This window comes from Nannobrachium achirus (genome assembly GCF_963921795.1).
Source record: "Nannobrachium achirus genome assembly, chromosome: 24".
Classification (NCBI taxonomy): Eukaryota; Metazoa; Chordata; class Actinopteri; order Myctophiformes; family Myctophidae; genus Nannobrachium; species Nannobrachium achirus.
Window position 1 is genome coordinate 6,817,782 of NC_137831.1, and position 9,113 is coordinate 6,826,894.

The following is a 9,113-nucleotide window of genomic DNA, read 5'->3' on the forward strand; positions in this document are numbered from 1 at the left end:
GTTCTGCTTGCACGCTCTTCAGTGAGAGATTAGATAGACCACAAGAGACAGGTAGAAGTAATAAAAGCAGGTGTTGAACCCAGAACCTCCCGTTTGTATGACCTATAGTACCATGAGGTTGATACCCACCATGGTCTCTTGCTCTCTAACACTATTAAAGGAGTAGTCCACCCTTAAAATGACTTTTTTAGCATTGATTACTCACCCCATGGAGACTTGAGTTCAATGTGTTTTGTTTTTTGTCGCATTTATTATAATTTGATTATAATACATTTTCCTCCATTCCAGACGGAGACACAAATGCATTTGTGCATCATTATATACCATGTCCACTCGGACATGGTTGGGAGTTGGTGGGTGGTCGCTGTCCTGTCCGCCACACGCTGCCTGTTCTCCCAACACACCTACCTTCACCAGGGCCAGTTGGGTCATTCCTAGTATGCGGTGCCATTTGTGTCCCCATGACATAAATAAAACATATCTCGTAAAATACGCTAAAGTATGAATAGGCTACACGAAAAGCTTATCTTACACTGTTAAAATATGACGGACGTGTGTGTGTGTGTGTGTGAGTGTGAGTGTGAGTGTGAGTGTGTGTGTGTGTGTGTGTGTGTGTGTGTGTGAGTGTGAGTGTGAGTGAGAGAGTGAGAGAGAGAGAGAGAAAGAGAGAGAAATTCAGAGCAGCGTAAGGTGATTAATGAGGCTATTTCTGTCCAAGACACAAAACACCTGCAGAGAGGAGAGGAGAGGAGAGGAGAGGAGAGGAGAGGAGAGGAGACAAAGAGAGAGAGAGAGAGAGAGGGGGGGGGGGAAAGAGAGAGAGAACAGAACCAGGACAAAATAAAGTTGCTTTGTTAAAAAAGTTTCTAGAAAGTTTCAATCTGACAAAAACATGGAACACTGTGCGTGCGTGCGTGCGTGCGTGCGTGCGTGTGTGCGTGCGTGCGTGCGTGCGTGCGTGTGTGTGTGCGTGCGTGCGTGCGTGACCTTACCTGCACCACAGGGAGCCGTCTCATTGGTCAGTGTATATGTTGGCCGTTGTGGTTGCCTGGCAACGGACTGGCTGCTCTCTGAGAGTCAGCTGACCTTTAGGAGAAAGGTCAACCTTCATCACATGTTGTTTTATCACCAGAAGAGGAGCTGATGACCTTATTTGGAAGCTGTATTTAAAGGGGCACCTCACCTATTTTCAACCTCATATACTAGTAAGACTAATTGGGAGATAAGCGACCGCCACGTCGCATACACAAACTTTAGAAGGCAATCGTGGCAAATCAGGTGGGAAAATGGAACAGATCCATGTTGATGACATGACTTTAGAGATGCGGTGTACAGCTTTGCGTGATTTTAGGCCAAAATCTGTAGGAGCAGTGTCCAAAAATGTGCTTTGCAAAAATCGGCCTGATGGTGGTGCTAGAGGAGGGCCATGTGAGAAATCAGGGGCGGAGGTTGTGATTTGCCATCCAAGGAGTGTGTGTGCAAGTTTGGCATCGATAGGGCCAACGGTGGCAGAGATGCAAAAGTAGGGAAAAAATGTGACGTGACGGACAGACTGACTGACAGACTGTTCCTCACTAATGCTCATTATAAGATGGTTAGTTTCATAGTTCCATAGTGTGGGCTCGCTGAAAGCAGGCACACATACAGTATGTTCTGCCAAATCTTTATCTATCAGAGTAAGTTATTTCCTCAAAATTTGGCACGTAGCCCTGGAATGGCTGGGAATGTAGGTGTCCCTGTAGGTGGCCTGTGGGCGTAACAGTCCCCCCTACAGCCAATGAGGGACCAGCATTCCTGGTGATGCCACTGGTGATGTCAGCAGGGTTTGGTATATAAGAACGTTCTTGGTAAATGTCTTCATTAACATCCAATGAGGCCAGCAGGGAACACCTCGTGGTGTGCTCTGCTTGCACACAAGTAGGCCATGTGTGGCCTGCTTGAGGTGCAAGTTGACACCTGCTTGTTGTCTGCATTGTAGTTCCATTACCATTTCACGTCGGTAAAATGAAAGAGAGCATTGCCTGGGACCGTGGCACTTTTATACTATTATCTTTTGGCTTGGAGCGAGCCCACACTGTTTCGTAGGAACAGTATATTTAGTTCATAGTTCAAAGTTCCATAGTTCCATAGTTCCATATAGTCGAATATATTTAATCTATGAAGAAAGCGCAACCTCATTGGCTACCGCTAGAGTGTGACATGGTACACAAATCCTACAAATAGCATCCTAAGTGGCCGCACGGCTCTGACAGCAAATCTTGCGCAAGAGTGTGTTTACTGGTGCTAGAGTCCCACGAGAGTGTGTTTACTGGTGCTAGAGTCCTGTGAGAGTGTGTTTACTGGTGCTAGAGTCCCACGAGAGTGTGTTTACTGGTGCTAGAGTCCTGTGAGAGTGTGTTTACTGGTGCTAGAGTCCCACGAGAGTGTGTTTACTGGTGCTAGAGTCCTGTGAGAGTGTGTTTACTGGTGCTAGAGTCCCACGAGAGTGTGTTTACTGGTGCTAGAGTCCCACGAGAGTGTGTTTACTGGTGCTAGAGTCCCACGAGAGTGTGTTTACTGGTGCTAGAGTCCTGTGAGAGTGTGTTTACTGGTGCTAGAGTCCTGTGAGAGTGTGTTTACTGGTGCTAGAGTCATGTGAGAGTGTGTTTACTGGTGCTAGAGTCCTGTGAGAGTGTGTTTACTGGTGCTAGAGTCCCACGAGAGTGTGTTTACTGGTGCTAGAGTCATGTGAGAGTGTGTTTACTGGTGCTAGAGTCCTGTGAGAGTGTGTTTACTGGTGCTAGAGTCCTGTGAGAGTGTGTTTACTGGTGCTAGAGTCCCACGAGAGTGTGTTTACTGGTGCTAGAGTCCTGTGAGAGTGTGTTTACTGGTGCTAGAGTTCTGTGAGAGTGTGTTTACTGGTGCTAGAGTCCCACGAGAGTGTGTTTACTGGTGCTAGAGTCCTGTGAGAGTGTGTTTACTGGTGCTAGAGTCCCACGAGAGTGTGTTTACTGGTGCTAGAGTCCCACGAGAGTGTGTTTACTGGTGCTAGAGTCCCACGAGAGTGTGTTTACTGGTGCTAGAGTCCCACGAGAGTGTGTTTACTGGTGCTAGAGTCCCACGAGAGTGTGTTTACTGGTGCTAGAGTCCTGTGAGAGTGTGTTTACTGGTGCTAGAGTCCTGTGAGAGTGTGTTTACTGGTGCTAGAGTCCTGTGAGAGTGTGTTTACTGGTGCTAGAGTCCCACGGGAGTGTGTTTACTGGTGCTAGAGTCCTGTGAGAGTGTGTTTACTGGTGCTAGAGTCCTGTGAGAGTGTGTTTACTGGTGCTAGAGTCCCACGAGAGTGTGTTTACTGGTGCTAGAGTCCTGTGAGAGTGTGTTTACTGGTGCTAGAGTCCTGTGAGAGTGTGTTTACTGGTGCTAGAGTCCCACGAGAGTGTGTTTACTGGTGCTAGAGTCCTGTGAGAGTGTGTTTACTGGTGCTAGAGTCCTGTGAGAGTGTGTTTACTGGTGCTAGAGTCATGTGAGAGTGTGTTTACTGGTGCTAGAGTCATGTGAGAGTGTGTTTACTGGTGCTAGAGTCCCACGAGAGTGTGTTTACTGGTGCTAGAGTCCTGTGAGAGTGTGTTTACTGGTGCTAGAGTCCTGTGAGAGTGTGTTTACTGGTGCTAGAGTCCTGTGAGAGTGTGTTTACTGGTGCTAGAGTCCCACGAGAGTGTGTTTACTGGTGCTAGAGTCCTGTGAGAGTGTGTTTACTGGTGCTAGAGTCCTGTGAGAGTGTGTTTACTGGTGCTAGAGTCATGTGAGAGTGTGTTTACTGGTGCTAGAGTCATGTGAGAGTGTGTTTACTGGTGCTAGAGTCCCACGAGAGTGTGTTTACTGGTGCTAGAGTCCTGTGAGAGTGTGTTTACTGGTGCTAGAGTCCTGTGAGAGTGTGTTTACTGGTGCTAGAGTCCTGTGAGAGTGTGTTTACTGGTGCTAGAGTCCCACGAGAGTGTGTTTACTGGTGCTAGAGTTCTGTGAGAGTGTGTTTACTGGTGCTAGAGTCATGTGAGAGTGTGTTTACTGGTGCTAGAGTCCTGTGAGAGTGTGTTTACTGGTGCTAGAGTCCCACGAGAGTGTGTTTACTGGTGCTAGAGTCCTGTGAGAGTGTGTTTACTGGTGCTAGAGTCCTGTGAGAGTGTGTTTACTGGTGCTAGAGTCCCACGAGAGTGTGTTTACTGGTGCTAGAGTTCCACGAGAGTGTGTTTACTGGTGCTAGAGTCCCACGAGAGTGTGTTTACTGGTGCTAGAGTTCCACGAGAGTGTGTTTACTGGTGCTAGAGTCCTGTGAGAGTGTGTTTACTGGTGCTAGAGTCCTGTGAGAGTGTGTTTACTGGTGCTAGAGTCATGTGAGAGTGTGTTTACTGGTGCTAGAGTCCTGTGAGAGTGTGTTTACTGGTGCTAGAGTCATGTGAGAGTGTGTTTACTGGTGCTAGAGTCCTGTGAGAGTGTGTTTACTGGTGCTAGAGTCATGTGAGAGTGTGTTTACTGGTGCTAGAGTTCTGTGAGAGTGTGTTTACTGGTGCTAGAGTTCTGTGAGAGTGTGTTTACTGGTGCTAGAGTTCTGTGAGAGTGTGTTTACTGGTGCTAGAGTCATGTGAGAGTGTGTTTACTGGTGCTAGAGTCCCACGAGAGTGTGTTTACTGGTGCTAGAGTTCCACGAGAGTGTGTTTACTGGTGCTAGAGTCATGTGAGAGTGTGTTTACTGGTGCTAGAGATCTGTGAGAGTGTGTTTACTGGTGCTAGAGTTCTGTGAGAGTGTGTTTACTGGTGCTAGAGTCATGTGAGAGTGTGTTTACTGGTGCTAGAGTTCCACGAGAGTGTGTTTACTGGTGCTAGAGTCCCACGAGAGTGTGTTTACTGGTGCTAGAGTCCCACGAGAGTGTGTTTACTGGTGCTAGAGTCATGTGAGAGTGTGTTTACTGGTGCTAGAGTCATGTGAGAGTGTGTTTACTGGTGCTAGAGTTCTGTGAGAGTGTGTTTACTGGTGCTAGAGTTCTGTGAGAGTGTGTTTACTGGTGCTAGAGTTCTGTGAGAGTGTGTTTACTGGTGCTAGAGTCCTGTGAGAGTGTGTTTACTGGTGCTAGAGTTCTGTGAGAGTGTGTTTACTGGTGCTAGAGTTCTGTGAGAGTGTGTTTACTGGTGCTAGAGTTCTGTGAGAGTGTGTTTACTGGTGCTAGAGTTCCACGAGAGTGTGTTTACTGGTGCTAGAGTCCCACGAGAGTGTGTTTACTGGTGCTAGAGTTCTGTGAGAGTGTGTTTACTGGTGCTAGAGTTCTGTGAGAGTGTGTTTACTGGTGCTAGAGTTCTGTGAGAGTGTGTTTACTGGTGCTAGAGTCATGTGAGAGTGTGTTTACTGGTGCTAGAGTTCCACGAGAGTGTGTTTACTGGTGCTAGAGTCATGTGAGAGTGTGTTTACTGGTGCTAGAGTTCTGTGAGAGTGTGTTTACTGGTGCTAGAGTTCCACGAGAGTGTGTTTACTGGTGCTAGAGTTCTGTGAGAGTGTGTTTACTGGTGCTAGAGTTCTGTGAGAGTGTGTTTACTGGTGCTAGAGTTCTGTGAGAGTGTGTTTACTGGTGCTAGAGTTCTGTGAGAGTGTGTTTACTGGTGCTAGAGTTCCACGAGAGTGTGTTTACTGGTGCTAGAGTTCTGTGAGAGTGTGTTTACTGGTGCTAGAGTTCTGTGACAGTGTGTTTACTGGTGCTAGAGTTCTGTGAGAGTGTGTTTACTGGTGCTAGAGTCCTGTGAGAGTGTGTTTACTGGTGCTAGAGTTCCACGAGAGTGTGTTTACTGGTGCTAGAGTTCTGTGAGAGTGTGTTTACTGGTGCTAGAGTCCTGTGAGAGTGTGTTTACTGGTGCTAGAGTTCTGTGAGAGTGTGTTTACTGGTGCTAGAGTCCTGTGAGAGTGTGTTTACTGGTGCTAGAGTCCCACGAGAGTGTGTTTACTGGTGCTAGAGTCCTGTGAGAGTGTGTTTACTGGTGCTAGAGTCCTGTGAGAGTGTGTTTACTGGTGCTAGAGTTCCACGAGAGTGTGTTTACTGGTGCTAGAGTTCTGTGAGAGTGTGTTTACTGGTGCTAGAGTCATGTGAGAGTGTGTTTACTGGTGCTAGAGTCATGTGAGAGTGTGTTTACTGGTGCTAGAGTTCCACGAGAGTGTGTTTACTGGTGCTAGAGTTCTGTGAGAGTGTGTTTACTGGTGCTAGAGTCCTGTGAGAGTGTGTTTACTGGTGCTAGAGTCCTGTGAGAGTGTGTTTACTGGTGCTAGAGTTCCACGAGAGTGTGTTTACTGGTGCTAGAGTTCTGTGAGAGTGTGTTTACTGGTGCTAGAGTCATGTGAGAGTGTGTTTACTGGTGCTAGAGTCATGTGAGAGTGTGTTTACTGGTGCTAGAGTCATGTGAGAGTGTGTTTACTGGTGCTAGAGTCCTGTGAGAGTGTGTTTACTGGTGCTAGAGTCCTGTGAGAGTGTGTTTACTGGTGCTAGAGTCCTGTGAGAGTGTGTTTACTGGTGCTAGAGTTATGTGAGAGTGTGTTTACTGGTGCTAGAGTTCCACGAGAGTGTGTTTACTGGTGCTAGAGTCCCACGAGAGTGTGTTTACTGGTGCTAGAGTCCTGTGAGAGTGTGTTTACTGGTGCTAGAGTTCTGTGAGAGTGTGTTTACTGGTGCTAGAGTTCTGTGAGAGTGTGTTTACTGGTGCTAGAGTTCCACGAGAGTGTGTTTACTGGTGCTAGAGTTCTGTGAGAGTGTGTTTACTGGTGCTAGAGTTCTGTGAGAGTGTGTTTACTGGTGCTAGAGTTCTGTTAGAGTGTGTTTACTGGTGCTAGAGTCCTGTGAGAGTGTGTTTACTGGTGCTAGAGTTCCACGAGAGTGTGTTTACTGGTGCTAGAGTCCTGTGAGAGTGTGTTTACTGGTGCTAGAGTTCCACGAGAGTGTGTTTACTGGTGCTAGAGTTCTGTGAGAGTGTGTTTACTGGTGCTAGAGTCCTGTGAGAGTGTGTTTACTGGTGCTAGAGTCCTGTGAGAGTGTGTTTACTGGTGCTAGAGTTCCGCGAGAGTGTGTTTACTGGTGCTAGAGTTCTGTGAGAGTGTGTTTACTGGTGCTAGAGTCATGTGAGAGTGTGTTTACTGGTGCTAGAGTCCTGTGAGAGTGTGTTTACTGGTGCTAGAGTTCCACGAGAGTGTGTTTACTGGTGCTAGAGTCCTGTGAGAGTGTGTTTACTGGTGCTAGAGTCCTGTGAGAGTGTGTTTACTGGTGCTAGAGTCCTGTGAGAGTGTGTTTACTGGTGCTAGAGTCCTGTGAGAGTGTGTTTACTGGTGCTAGAGTCCTGTGAGAGTGTGTTTACTGGTGCTAGAGTTCTGTGAGAGTGTGTTTACTGGTGCTAGAGTCCTGTGAGAGTGTGTTTACTGGTGCTAGAGTCCTGTGAGAGTGTGTTTACTGGTGCTAGAGTCCTGTGAGAGTGTGTTTACTGGTGCTAGAGTCCTGTGAGAGTGTGTTTACTGGTGCTAGAGTTCTGTGAGAGTGTGTTTACTGGTGCTAGAGTTCTGTGAGAGTGTGTTTACTGGTGCTAGAGTTCTGTGAGAGTGTGTTTACTGGTGCTAGAGTCCTGTGAGAGTGTGTTTACTGGTGCTAGAGTCCTGTGAGAGTGTGTTTACTGGTGCTAGAGTCCTGTGAGAGTGTGTTTACTGGTGCTAGAGTCCTGTGAGAGTGTGTTTACTGGTGCTAGAGTCCTGTGAGAGTGTGTTTACTGGTGCTAGAGTCCTGTGAGAGTGTGTTTACTGGTGCTAGAGTCCTGTGAGAGTGTGTTTACTGGTGCTAGAGTTCCACGAGAGTGTGTTTACTGGTGCTAGAGTCATGTGAGAGTGTGTTTACTGGTGCTAGAGTCATGTGAGAGTGTGTTTACTGGTGCTAGAGTCATGTGAGAGTGTGTTTACTGGTGCTAGAGTCATGTGAGAGTGTGTTTACTGGTGCTAGAGTCATGTGAGAGTGTGTTTACTGGTGCTAGAGTTCCACGAGAGTGTGTTTACTGGTGCTAGAGTCATGTGAGAGTGTGTTTACTGGTGCTAGAGTCCTGTGAGAGTGTGTTTACTGGTGCTAGAGTCATGTGAGAGTGTGTTTACTGGTGCTAGAGTCATGTGAGAGTGTGTTTACTGGTGCTAGAGTCATGTGAGAGTGTGTTTACTGGTGCTAGAGTCATGTGAGAGTGTGTTTACTGGTGCTAGAGTCATGTGAGAGTGTGTTTACTGGTGCTAGAGTCCTGTGAGAGTGTGTTTACTGGTGCTAGAGTCATGTGAGAGTGTGTTTACTGGTGCTAGAGTCATGTGAGAGTGTGTTTACTGGTGCTAGAGTCCTGTGAGAGTGTGTTTACTGGTGCTAGAGTCCTGTGAGAGTGTGTTTACTGGTGCTAGAGTCCTGTGAGAGTGTGTTTACTGGTGCTAGAGTTCCACGAGAGTGTGTTTACTGGTGCTAGAGTCATGTGAGAGTGTGTTTACTGGTGCTAGAGTCATGTGAGAGTGTGTTTACTGGTGCTAGAGTCATGTGAGAGTGTGTTTACTGGTGCTAGAGTTCTGTGAGAGTGTGTTTACTGGTGCTAGAGTTCTGTGAGAGTGTGTTTACTGGTGCTAGAGTTCCACGAGAGTGTGTTTACTGGTGCTAGAGTCATGTGAGAGTGTGTTTACTGGTGCTAGAGTTCCGCGAGAGTGTGTTTACTGGTGCTAGAGTTCCGCGAGAGTGTGTTTACTGGTGCTAGAGTCCTGTGAGAGTGTGTTTACTGGTGCTAGAGTTCCGCGAGAGTGTGTTTACTGGTGCTAGAGTCATGTGAGAGTGTGTTTACTGGTGCTAGAGTTCTGTGAGAGTGTGTTTACTGGTGCTAGAGTCCTGTGAGAGTGTGTTTACTGGTGCTAGAGTTCTGTGAGAGTGTGTTTACTGGTGCTAGAGTTCTGTGAGAGTGTGTTTACTGGTGCTAGAGTCCTGTGAGAGTGTGTTTACTGGTGCTAGAGTCCTGTGAGAGTGTGTTTACTGGTGCTAGAGTCCTGTGAGAGTGTGTTTACTGGTGCTAGAGTCCTGTGAGAGTGTGTTTACTGGTGCTAGAGTTCT